At 40.3% G+C, this 13827-nt stretch overlaps 1 protein-coding gene across 3 annotated transcripts in view; it reads left to right on the top strand.

Annotated features, from left to right (window-relative positions):
* The window catches only part of LOC145354195 (leucine-rich repeat-containing protein 27-like), an 82338-nt gene that overhangs the window by 32073 nt on the left and 36438 nt on the right, over positions 1-13827 (top strand). The window lies entirely within an intron of this gene.

The following is a 13827-nucleotide window of genomic DNA, read 5'->3' as shown; positions in this document are numbered from 1 at the left end:
AACTGTGAATACCGAGGTAAAGTATTCATTAAGCACCTATGCTATTTCTACCGGTTCTGTACAAACTTTCCCACCTTCACATTTTATAGTTTCTATTCCTTCGCATCTCATCCTTTTACTCTTCACACATTTGTAGAATGCCTTAGGGTTCTCCTTAATCTTACCTGCCAAGGCCTTCTCATGACCCCTTCTGGCTCTCCTAATTTCCTTCTTAAGTTCCTTCCTGTAAACCGTATACTCCTGTAGATCCCTAACATCTCCTAGCTCTCTGAGCCTTTTGTATGCTTTACTTTTCTTTTTGACTAGGTTCATTACAACTTTCGTGCACCACAGTTCCTGTAACCTACCAAAACCTCCCTATCTCATTGGAACGTTGTTGTGCAGAACTCTAGACAAACATTCCTTGAAAATCTGCCACCTTACTTTGGTACTTTTCCCCGAGAATACCTCCTTCCAATTTACTCGTCTAATTTCCTTTCTGATGGCTTCATATTTCCCCTTACTCCAGATAAACACTTTCCTAACTTGCCTGATCTTATCTCTTTCCAATGCTAGCGTAAAGGAGATAGAGTTATGATCACTGTCCCCAAGATGTCCTCCCACTGAGAGATGCGACAGCTGTCCAGGTTCATTAGCCAGTACCAGATCGAGTACAGCATTTCCTCTTGTAGGCTTATCCACATACTGTGTCAGGAAACCCTCCTGAACACACCTAACAAACTCGTCCTCAGCCAAACCCTTTACCCTAGGGATATTCCAATCGATGTTTGGGAAATTAAAGTCTCCCATCATGACAACTCTGTTATTATTACTGCATGAGCTTCATGCCCATCCCAGGCATGAAGCCAATTTTGCCAGCAGAATGGGGCCGGTAACATTGCAAGAGGCGAGAATCTGGGCACAAGCCCGATTTTTTTGCCTCTTGCCTGGTACTTCCAGTTCACCACGCAATAAGCATTCAGAATTAAGCTAATTATTTAACAGTGCAAATGGAGTTGAAGGGGTGTGATTTGATGTTGTTCACTGAGACAAGGTTACAAGGAGACCAGATCTGGGAATTGAATATTTAAAGTATTCAGTATTTCGAATAGAAGAATTGGGCCCAGTTTCATATGTCATCAAGGGAACCTGAACCGACACTTTCTGTTTATGTTGTTCCAAATGTCTTGCATTATTCTTCATTCATCTTGCCTCATTCATTTCCTTTTTCGTTTGATGAATTCTCACTTTACAAAAGACCTTTTGACATGTATTGAAGAATATTCTTCTCTTTGTACCATTACTTTATATGCTTCATCCTTAGAATTTTGAAAATTTGATGATTTACAAAAAAATGCCCAGTTGTGTTGTCCTCCATAAAGAATAAAACAATAGAGTTTTATCCCATTGCAATGCAGGTGAAAAATTTATTGTGTAAAAGTGAGGAGGGGATAGTTGGAATTAAACAATAATAATACTCGTTCAAATGTCCCAATGGCAGAAAAATTAGATAAATATATTGCAAGAATGCTCATTAAATAGGTATAATAATTAACTTCACATCATGGCAGTGAAAGCAAAAGAAAAAACAAATGTTTGAAGTGCAGTCCACCATTGAGCAAGGCCTATCACCAATGGTGACTACAATTTCCATTGATACAAACTGTGGCTACAGTGGCTGTTTCTTTCATGAATGTTCCCATTGCTGCAATGGGTGCTCCAGATCCATGCTCAAGGAAATAGTGAAGCTTTAATTTGCTTGAACAAGGGTTGGAAACAGCCATCAGAGAGGCACTCAAAGATTTTGTACAGGTTCTCTGCTGCAAACAGCAATAAAATGCATACAGGATCAGTCAGTGTATTTAACTGATGGCTCTGATCCATCACGTTACAACTGGCTGTAAGCACCATCTCAATGGCACAGGATATTCTTTTCACTATTAATCACAAGAGGTCATCTGAATCCCAGACATCTTATTGATTGGCTAATCCATTAATTATCAATTCTGTTGGATCAGGTGCCGATAAAGAAGCAATATACAGAAAACCATAAACCACGAGAACACTATCATTAGAGGATTTTCACAGTAACTTCATTGCAGCGTTAATGTAAGCGTGTTCGTGGCACTCCTAAATAAACTTTAAAACTTCTAAGATCCCGCTCAAGTCACATATCATCCTAACCATAGGTTACAAATCCTTCATTTTATTATAAAACAGCTCGAATACAGAGCCTTCTGACGAGATACAAAATGAAGTATTGTCACAAATATCTTTATTTTATACAAAACAGATTATACTAGTTTGAGAAACCTCTCGTCACTTAACGTCCAGTTCCCTGGGACTGAATTTACTAATGGTGATCCTAACTTAGATACATGCTATGTTTTTTTTATCATGATTGGGTCAAAATCATGTAATCCTTACTTCACAACAAGAGGTGTAGCCAATGTTGTCCACACCTTATGAATAAAAAAGTCAAGAGGCACTCTGGAAATTAAATTGACAGCGCATGACCTGCAATATTACATGCATTGAAACATTTATTGAATAAGATTACATTATTTCAAATATGTTATGTCCTGTCGTTCTTTCTTGGTTCTGATTTCCAAGCAAAGCAAACTAACATGAGGAAATTATACATCAGTAGACGAGAAACTAACACCATAACTATGATAATGTCAAATAAAATGTCATTTGCAATAACTAGAATCTGAGCAATCCTGCCCACATAGTTACCCCTGATTGCAGTGGCTCATAATGGTTAATGAAATCATGCTGTCACTAAGAAATTTTTGCTGTATCCTTCACTGCTGTTAGTGCTGTAATAAACATGTTCCAGAATTACCTCCCCCCTCAATGGCGGAATTTTAGGTGTGGTTGGGAGTTGGCGGGCGAAAGGGAGCATGAAATTGAAAGAATATGATTCTCTCTGGGTGGCCCTTCATCCCAAGCACAAAGCAATTTTATGCTGCAGCAGGCAAGCCCTCAGACAGGAAGCCTAGCCTTGCCGCAATTGAGGCCCGTATGTGGACTTTTCCTCCCTCTCTTCAATTTTTAGGCTGGCAGGAGGATTGAACTGCAAGGGGAAAAGCTGAGATTGGACAGAGGTCTTGGGCAAGGAGGGAGCAGATGGGAGGGTGGGGTTTAAGAAGCTCCTTCTGCAGTAAGGCACTCATCCCCCCCCAAGACAGGCCTTCCCCTGAATGAAGTCCCACCTGCAGCTACTTAATGCTCATTCGAGCAGGGCAGTCTTCGGATGTCGAGAAATGAGACTCCACCATTTGAAAAATTGAAGCCATGAGCACCTTTCCTGCTCTTCACAGGCCTGATTGAGTCTTAAACCTAAATTTGCAAATTGATCAGAATTTAATTATTCTGAGATTCTATGCAGGGTCCCTTTAAAAGGCTGAAAGAAGCAAATTTTGTAATCAATCTGATTAATATGCACGTTGTGCTTAAAACAGGAAAATTTCAAATCATTTACTTCTTTCAAAGAGCATCAGGAGTCTATAAAAAAATTGCAATTTGCCCTAAGCTCTGTGGAAATTGTTATCAATGATGTGATATTTTGATGCTTCATACGTACAATTTGATTCATTTAATGAAGTGGGTTAAATCAAGTAAGAATGTATTTGTAAAGGAAGCAAGATAAATAAAACTAATTACTGCCTCTAACTCCCAGATGTAAAGGTTGTAATTTGGCTCTTTCGATTTGCTACACTTCACAATGAGTCAAAGTATAGCAAACTCCAATTTCTGTTGACACTGATGATGCTTGAACTGTCCAAGCTCCTCTCATATTATCACTGCCTGCTGTGCCACAACAATCACCCTGAAAAGTTGGCAACAGATATGCACCAGAGTTAAATTGTCTTTCTGCTGCACAGATAAGACGTCTCCAGGGAGGGGAATGGGTCAGGTAACTGAGCTGGTGGTAATGGAGAGCTATGGGGTATTTGGACATCTTGCGGGGGGCTTGGGTTGTCCGTGGGGGGTGAGGCACAGGGGTCCAGCCAGGTCTAGAGGATTGGGGGTAGCAGGGAGTTGGGGGTGTCTAGGTGGGTTGCATCCTGGAGTGGGGGCTCCAGTCAGATCAGAGAGTTGGGTATTCTTGCTGAGGGGGAAAAGTTGTGTGGTTGGGCAGGCTGATGGGTTAGGTCCTGGGAGTACACGTGTCCATCCAGGTTGGGGGGTTGGGTCATATTGACAGGAGGACAGTGGTTCCAGCCGAATCTGGGCATTGGGTTGGTTCAGTCGGGAGATGAGACTCATCCCAGCAGATTGGACGGGATGGATCTAGCCAGGTCTGGGGGTGCAGTACGAAAAGTTTATTTATTGGTCACATGTAGGCTTACACCCTGCAATTAATTTACTGTGAAAATTCCCATTGAAAATGTCATTGGGGTATTTGGCCGGGGGGGGGCGGGGGGGTGGTGGTGGTGGTGGTGGTGGTGGTGGCAGGGGGCGGTAGGGAGAATTTCATGGGGGTTTTGATGTGGGGAATGCTGTGGGGGTGAGGAGTGGCCCTGGGGGATGGGGGTGAATTCCTGTGTGCAGATCAGGTTGGGTGTTTAAAATAATTGTGCAGAAGTTAGAAGAGGTTTTATTTCTTCTAACTCTTTCTGAGTAACTATTGGTGTAATTCTGGCAGAACCATGCAAACTTAGTGATTTAAATTACTTTTTTGAAAGGTCACAGCAGAAATATCCAGGGGAAGTTGGCAATTCTGGACAATTGCCTTGCAAATGCTTAGCCAGGTAGTTCCGAGAGGGATCTCCCGATGCATCTTTGGGGTACCCTTCAAGTCTGAAGCTGGGAGGCCTAGAAGTTACAGCTTATAAACTTGCTGCTTGTTTATACTTAATTCCAATTTTCTTGTCTTTTCTTCATATGCACCATGAATAATGTTTGTTGCAAATCACTTCAAAGTTATTTGCAGATCAGCCATGATCTCATTGAATACTGAATAGGCTTGAGGGGCTAGATGGCCTACTCCTGTTCCTGTTGTTCCAATGAATCACATAAGAAGTGTTACTTAAATACCAGATTCCCAACAAATTTTTCAATAGGAAGATAATCAGGGAAATTTGTAAAATTATAGCTTTTGATGTCATCACAAAAATCAATTTGTGGACAGTTAAATCCACAATAAATATAAATACTAAATCAGTACTGCAAATGTCCCTCGTACTAGAAATGATATTGAAATTGTAGGCCCATTTGAGCTGAATCCTAAGTGGAATTAGTAAGGGTGCTCCTTTATTCTTTAGTTCGTCTGTAATGGAAGGTTGTTTGTTTCAATTTTGTAAACAGGATTTGCTATCACACTGCATCAAGAGGCACAGCTTATCATTGACGAGTACAGGAGAAAGGTAGACAGGGGGAATCTACCTAGAAAGACTATCAGTGAAGTCTGGAAAAAGATGAATGTTAGCAGTGAGTTCAAAATAGTCCAAGTAATAAGCTGATTCACTTGCAAGTGTAAATCGTACTAGTCAGTTAAAAGACAGTTACAGAATTGAAGGATCATGCAACATCAGTAACTGGAAGAGTATTACTCAGAAGGTTGTTGTGATAACACTAAAATCTAGTTAATTATAACTGCCTATGTTCAACTTTGGTGATCATTGAATACAAAATATCTAATGTAATATTATTTCCATCTTAGTTTCATGTATTTTCTTTAGTGAACTTGATATTAACAGATGTGAAGATTAGAAACTAAACAAATGAACATTAGCGAAACAGGCAGTGATTGTTAATGTATACTTCTTGATGTATCCCTTTTCCATTATGTTATGCTGAAAGTATAACATTAAGTTATCATTTACTTTAACCCTCTTCTCTTCCCTTCAGATGTATGGTTTTGCGTATTTCTGACAGGGTCAATGGTTACTGCTTTTTACAAAGTCTGTTGAGACATTTTAATGGAAAGACAAGAAAAAAATATTGATTGTTATTTAACTTTCTTGGATGCTGGCAGTTGCTATGTTTTGTATGACAACCTGATTTTTGATCTGACATTGCCATTAAATCACAAATATCATTCAGGGAAACAGTAGTAAGTATATCACTCACATTATTTGTCCTATTGAGTGAGATTCTGGGTCTCTGTTCCATGGAATGTGATGAGATCACTATGATTTTCACTCCACTTCCTCCTCTCCCCCCCGCCCTCCTCTCCCCCCCGCCCCCCCCACCGCACTCCTTGATTAAGAAAAATCCCCACACTATATGAATTTCATGGCATTTGAAGAATAATGATCAGTTCCTAGATTTAAAAAAAAACAGATGGATTAACTTGAAACAGTTAGAGATGGTCTACTAAGATTGTCCAAGTGGCTGCAGCGATGTGCATATTGCTCATATATAGAAAAGCATCTCAGTGTATTTTGCATGAAGCGTATATGACAAAAAAAGTGTTGCGGATGCTGTAAATCTGAAATAAAAACAGAAAATGCTAGAAAGGCTAAGCAGGTCAGGCAGCATCTGTGGAGAGAAGTAGAGTTAACATTTCAACTCCATTTGACCAAATGTCTGTACATCTGAAGAAGAGTCACATGGACTTGAAACTTTAGACCTGTCTCCCCACAGGTGTCCCAGAACTAATCAGTCTTGACAGTTGGACAGTGCTTCCCAAACCTTTTCCTGATGTGACCCCATTTTAATGCCTCAGTCTGAGTGTGACCCCGGAGTGAGAAGTTTATAAGAATGTGAGGTTAGGGTACAAAAGTTGTTGAGCGTTTTTGGAGTTGGGGAGTGGGGAGGGAGGAGGTGGGAGGCACACGTTTTAGTCGTCACCAGGGGGAGGTCTGGGAACAAGAGTTGAGCTTCAGATAATTGATGAAAATTCAGGGTTTCTAGAAAGAAAACAAATCACTGCCTTCTTACAGATCTTTCTTTGTAGAAATGTGACCTCAGAAAGCTATTCATTCGGTAAAATCAGTCCGAGCTATGTGGTAGCTATCTCAAAAGAGGTGAAGCCGATAGCTAAAGGGATAGAAAGAACAGGCATGGCTAAAAGGCAGGGAAAGGTTGCTATCACAAGGTGGTGTAGCCATGAAAAGCTTTAAAACAAGAATTTTGGAATCTATGTACTTGGAGAACCAGTGAACAAATTTGAGTAATAGGAGCCTAGGACTTGGTGTAAGTAAGGGCCAGGTCCATTGGATGGGTTACATTATTCCTATGTCTGACTCCAGACTTCAGAGTAATTCCTCAGCTCAGAACTCAGTCAAGGCGGAGACTTCAAGAAGCACAGCATAAATGCTTTAAGGATTCCTCAAAACATCTTTGAAAAGGTTAAGCATACTCATAGGAGACCCTGGCATGTGACCAACCATGTATGTATTACATACGAATGTAGTATTAGGGTGTTTGCTGCTGTAAGTGTAAATGTAGGACTGGGGAACAGCACTGACTACATTATGATGAGGAGAGTCACATGGGAGTAGTAGAGTATAATAATGAGTCAGGCGGAAGTTGGAATGAAGATGGCACCTTGTCAGGACTGTGTCCATATATATAGTTATGTATTATTAATAAACAGTTATTGTTCAATTATACAAACTTCCAGACCACTTCATGAAACAACCTGTACCATTACAACATGGTGGCAACAGCTGAAGGAACACAAAATCCCTAAGAATGAAGAAGTAAAGAAATTGTAGTCTAACCTGAGAGAAGTGCAGCTAACTTGAAAACCTTGAATATGCAGTGGGAGAATCTCCATTACAGGCAGGGAGGCTGAACAGCAGCAGAAAGATTGACTGTGCCATACAATAAGACTCCATCAGAGCACGTGGAGGTTCAGTGCGAGACCTGATCTAAAGCAGAATCAAAGGACCTAGTCACATTGCAAAAGGGTAAGTAAACTCTTTTAAAAAGAAGGTTGAAAAAAGCATTTAAATTCGGCACAATAGTCAGACAGCACCAGCAGACTGATTCTTTTAATGAGCGTGGCTTGAGAAACAATAAAGCATGAATCCAGAATTAATGGCATAACACATGGTGACAGCAAATGAATTTAAAGCAAAACTTAAAGAGAAGTCAGAGCACAAATTGGCTTCAATTCTCCAAGCTTAGAAAAGCAACTACCTCGCCAAAATGATTTGTTGCAAAGATTTTATCTGCAGAATTGGTGAAGTTTAAAATGGTTCTGTAATTGCAACAGGAGTCTACCAAATGCCAATAAGTGCATCAATGAAAACAAAAATTGTAGTGCCATTTAATAACAAAATTAAAACTGTGCTGAAAACAGCCATGAATGATAAATCAACACTGCCAGACCAATTAAGGAAGATAGAAGGACGAGATCAGGTGAAAAATTGGGTGTTGTGGAGAAGAAGATTTTTAAGATCTATGCTAGCATTAGGCTTGAATAAAAAAACAAAGGCGGAACAAGAGTACACACTCTTATATTCAGTAGGTCCAATTGCCAATGGCATTATTACCAGACAAAGAATAATGCCTTTTCTGATCACTTTTAAAAAGTCATGATGTACTTTGACAATTACTTTAACCTAAGAAGCAATACCATTTTGGAGTGAACAAAATGTAACAAGAGTCAAAAAGTCCAGGGAACCCATAGACTCTTCCATAAATAAATTATACAGATTGGCTGAAGGCTGTGTCTATTGGGACCTTAAATCAGAGCTCATAAGAGACTGAATGGTAGTGGGAGCAACAGATGATACTTTTTCAGATGTTCTCTACTCTAAAGGAGATCTGAAGTTGAAAAAAGCTATTCAAATCACCAGACAATTGGAAGTCTATCACCAAAATTGATCCATTTTGTGTGATAAGGTGAAACTGTGGTACAGAACAACCCCAATAACAAAAATGCAAGGAAACCCCAGGGCAAAAAAAAATACCCAAGCAAAACAGAAGTTGATGACTATGTCAATACTGTGGCTCTTAAAGACCTCACAGGAGCAGACATTGTCCAGCAATAAATTTGCAGAGCTTTCACTGCAATTGTCTGGGATCCTTTGGAATGATGTGCAAGTCCGAAATTGCAAGACGTGGAGGATCCCAAACAAGTCCATGAGATAGATGAGCTGCACCAAGAACAAGGCCAACAATGCTACTTAGGGGAGAAATTAATGATTCCAGATTCACATTTTGCAATGCTAACATGTGGTTACCTCATGAAGTTAGACACAGGAGCCAATGTGATACTCTTGTCGCATAAGGAACCGTGGCTAGTGACAATGTCTTAAGCCACTTACAACACTTATATGAATGAGGAGGCATCAAGCTCAAAGTCAAAGATAAATTGCAAGCAATGCTTCAATATAAAACCAACAAATATGAGATGTTGTATGTGCTCCACAATCATGAATATTCCCTCCTGAGCCAGAAAACCTGTGTCAACCTCAACTTCACCCAAAAAAATTGAAGAGGTTACACAGCAATGTTCAATTTATAAAGGATTTCCCAAAACATTTGACTGAGCTGGGCAAGTGAAGATTGCACACTGGAATACACTGAGAAGTGATGGCAAACCCAAGTACTTGTTCAATCACTTTCAACCACATCCACTATGAAGTTAGTACAATGGCAACTCGATAAGATGAACAAGATGAGGGCTATCTCCCCCCATCAGTCAACCAACAGAACAGGGTTCTGGGATAGTCTCAGTTCTGAAGCCAAACTAGTTCATTTGCATCTGTATCAACCTGACACAACTCAACAAAGTACTGGTGAGGGAAATCCACCCAATATCCTTGATAGATGATAGCCTGACAAGACTCTCCAAGAGCACTTGAAATTTGATGCAATTGCAGCTTCTGTCAAATTCCACTAGATGAGAAATCTAAGTTGCTAACAAGTTATCATCCCATTCTGCTTCAATTGTTTGACCGCATTACCTCCTGGATAGCTGGTTAGTGATGCAGAGTGATGCCAACAGCCAGAGTTCAATTCCCATACCTGTTCAGGGCAGCTTGGTAGCAGGTGGTTAGTACTGCTGCCTCACAGCACCAGAGACCTGGGTTCAATTCCAGCCTTGGTGACTGTGTGAAGTTTGGACATTCTCCCTATTTGCATTGATTTCCTCCGAGTGCTCTGGTTTCTTCCCACAGTCCAAAGATTTGCAGGTTAGATGGATTGGCCATGCTAAATTGCCCCTTAGTGTCCCAAGATGTGCATGTTTGGTGGATTAGTGGGGTACATATGTGGGGATATAGGGATAGGGCTTGGGTAAGTTGCTCTAATGAAAGGTTGGTGCAGACTCAGTGGGCCAAATGGCGTCCTTCTGCACTGTAGGTATTCTATGATAGATACTGAAGCAGGCCATGTCTAGATGCTGCAAGGCTTGGACAATATCCAGAATTGGACTGATAAGTGGCAAGGAACATTCATGCCAGACAAGTGCCAGACAATGACCATCTCCAACAAAAGGGGATCAGATCATTGCCCATTGACATTAACAGCATTACCATCACTGAATCTCCCATTATCAACATCCTAGGGGTTACCATTGACAAGAAACTGAACTGGACTAGCTATATAAAAACTGTGGCTACAAGAGCAAGTCAGAGGCTGGGAATTCTGTGGCAAGTAATTCACCTCCTGACCCCCAAAGCCTGTCCACTATCTACAAGGCACAAGTCAGAAGTGTAATGGAAAACACTCCATTTTCCTGGATGAGTACAAATCCAACAACACTGAAGAAATTCAACACCATCCACGACAAAGCAGCCCGCTTGATTGGTACCCTTCCACAAACGTTCACACAGTGGCAACCGTGTGTACCATATGCAAGATGCATTGCAGGATCCCACCAAATTCTTTAGGCAACACCTTCCAAATCCACAACTACTGCCATCTAGGAGGACAAGAGCAACAGGTACCTAGGAACACCACCATCTGGAGGGTCCCCTTTAAGTCACTTGCCATCCTGACTTAGAAATACATCACCATTCCTTCACTGTCACTGGGTCAAAATTCTAGAACTCCTTAAATCTCAGGGACTGCAGCAGTTCAAGAAGGCAGCTCACCATCACCTTCTTGAGACGCTAGGGATGGGCAATAAATACTGGCCTATCCAGCAATGCCCACATCTCTTAAAAACCTAAAATTTTTCAAAGCACAAAATCAGCCATTTTACAAGGCCTGTGAGGCATCATCTGCCATATGCATAATGTCTTTGTCCATGCTAGAACTGTCAAAGAAAATAATAGCAGACTCACAGCTGTCTGAAAACACTTGCAGGAAGCAGAATTGATGCTGAATGTTAAGTGTGAGTTCTCTTAAGACCTTCATTTAGTTCTTGGGTCATGTTGTGAACAGCAAAACAAAGGCAGTTTGTGAGTTTTCAAACCTGTCATCCATTCCAGAAAAACTCCTAGGGCATGGTGAACCAGTTGGCAAAATTTCTGCCCAACTTCTCAAAAAGGGCCAAGCAAGGTGGTGGGATGCACATCAAGGGCAACATTCTGTCAGATCAATTATGTGCTGCTCTTACCAGACATCCTGGTTCACCACAACCCATCCCTGCCAATTGCAGGGATGCCTCGTAAACTGGAGTAGGGGCAGCTCTTTTCTAAGAACAGTTGGATGGATGCCACCAACCTGTGTTTTACCCATCAAGGGGGCTGTCTGACACAGAGATGTGGTATGCAGTTATTGAAAAAGAAGTCCTCGCAGTAATGTGGACTTGTGAAAAGTTTGCTGATTATATTATTGGGCTGGAGTGACCATCAAGGCACATCTCATGGATGAAAAAGAATTTGGCAGGGAATTCCAAGACTCTGCTTGTGTCTCATGAGCTTTGCTGCGAGTAACAGAGTACGTCCAGGGGAAACAACTGCAGGCACACTGACCAGGGCCACAGTGATAGGTAAATGATTGTTTTTGAGTGTAATTGACCAAATGAAAACTATTGAACGCAATTGATATCAAAATTTTCAGGTAAGGAATATTTGAAAGATATCGGATATAGATAGCTGTGGGTACCTATAAATACTGATAGGTAAACACAATTTATAGCAAAAAAAACACAAGTATATAATAGCGCACCTAACTTTTTAAATTAGAAGTAAAATTACAACCCACAAAAGTAGAATTACATTAACTTTGAACACTAATACTTCTCATGAAATTTTTTGAGAGTTGCTTGGTGGTTTAAAGATTTAATTGCTGAACAAGACAAGAAGATTTTGGCATGATTGATGCATAATTTACAGGCAGTACAAAGAAAGTGATTGTATGAAATATTTAAATTTCTCGCAAAAACTGTATAAACATTTCCAAATTTGTGTCAGCATTCATGTACACTGGAGTGGATGCTCAGTCGTAAACTTGTATTTTGTTTTACAAACTTGAGCATTTACATGATGAACCCGACTATCACATCAGCTGCTGAAACTATTGTCAGTGGTGTTGCTTGAGTGGAATAATTATCATTGGATTTTACCTTTCCGTTTAGTTTTCTTGTCCAATTTGAATCTATCTTCTTTGCTAGTCATAAATCAGGACTGTGTCAGTGCAGAAGCTTTATTTATTTTTGCTATATCTTGGCTGTCAGCTGGCAGAATTCTGATAATTCCACCCTTTCAATTTGGAGGATGCTGCAGCAGAAGTCAATAGCTGTAAAGAATACCCTGCTCTCATAATCAGAGCCAAGAAAGAAAATTGTTTTTTCATATCAGTTGTGGTTTGATCTGCGAACTCTGCTGAAAATTGTTTCATGTAGTAGTATTTGTCAAATTGATGAAAGTGCCTTACAGCAACACAAATAATCTAGACTATTTTAAAATTATAATGCAATTAAACCAAACAGATTGTTTGACCTTTATAATAATTAATGCAGCACTGCATTGAGTATGAAGTGCAGTATTTTTTACGTTTGTTACCACCTTGCAAATATCCCCATTGTCATTTTCTTTTGTCAGTTTATGGGGGGATGATCAGAATCACACAAGTCCCCAAGATTGCCAAGATTGTCTTCTTTGATCGACCTACAGAAATGATGATTCAATCAGGGAGAGATACTCCATCTAGTGGCCTGTTTGAAAAGTAACTAAGATTGTTCCTTAGCTTGGTTTCAGATTTCAGTGCTGTTTATCCTGCAATAGCACAGTGTAAATCTCCTTCCCGCCCAGTAGCTGCTGTTTGTAGCCTCTTGACGCCGCTGTTTTTCTTTGTGACTTACTCATTTTAATACAATTAGCTGACTTTAATCTGCTCTTCACAGGCAGATATAAGAGCCAGTGAAGTTATTGTTCACTGAAACTGTTGACTAATGCTATTTCTGTTAACCAGCTCTAAAAATATAATACTTTGGCATTGCAAGTAAGAATTCTGTGCTTTGGATGGAAACCAATTAGTGATTAGGATTGAATCTCCAAGTTACTGCAAAAATACTATCCAAATGTAGGCAGATGTTTCAGATTGCATAACATGTAGGTCCCGAACATTTGGTCCAAATATCAACAGTTTAGACCTTGGACACTACACCGAGAAACTCCTGCAGTGAAGACCTGGAACTGAGCTGATTAATCTCCATCAACCACATCAATCTTCCTTATATGACTCCAATCAGCGGAGTTTTACCCCTGATTCCCATTGACTTATTTTGCTAGGGCTTCTTGATGTCATACAATGTCAAATGGTGCCTTGATGTCACTTTTACCTCGTCTCTGGAGTTCAGCTCTTTTGTCCACAAGTAACTAAGAAGACACATAATACGTTTTCCTTTATTAGAGAAGGTATTAATTAATGTTCTGGCCCTGCTGAAGTCAGTGGACTTTTGGCTTTCTTGCCACATCCAATATGAGAAAATCCACTGCGGCAGGGCTGGAAAATCTCACCCATGGAATATAACAGCAGGGATGGTGT

The sequence above is a fragment of the Carcharhinus amblyrhynchos genome, chromosome 17, assembly GCF_965287045.1.
Source record: "Carcharhinus amblyrhynchos chromosome 17, sCarAmb.v2.hapA, whole genome shotgun sequence".
In the NCBI taxonomy this organism is placed as follows: Eukaryota; Metazoa; Chordata; class Chondrichthyes; order Carcharhiniformes; family Carcharhinidae; genus Carcharhinus; species Carcharhinus amblyrhynchos.
This window is presented reverse-complemented; position numbering and strand designations above follow the sequence as displayed.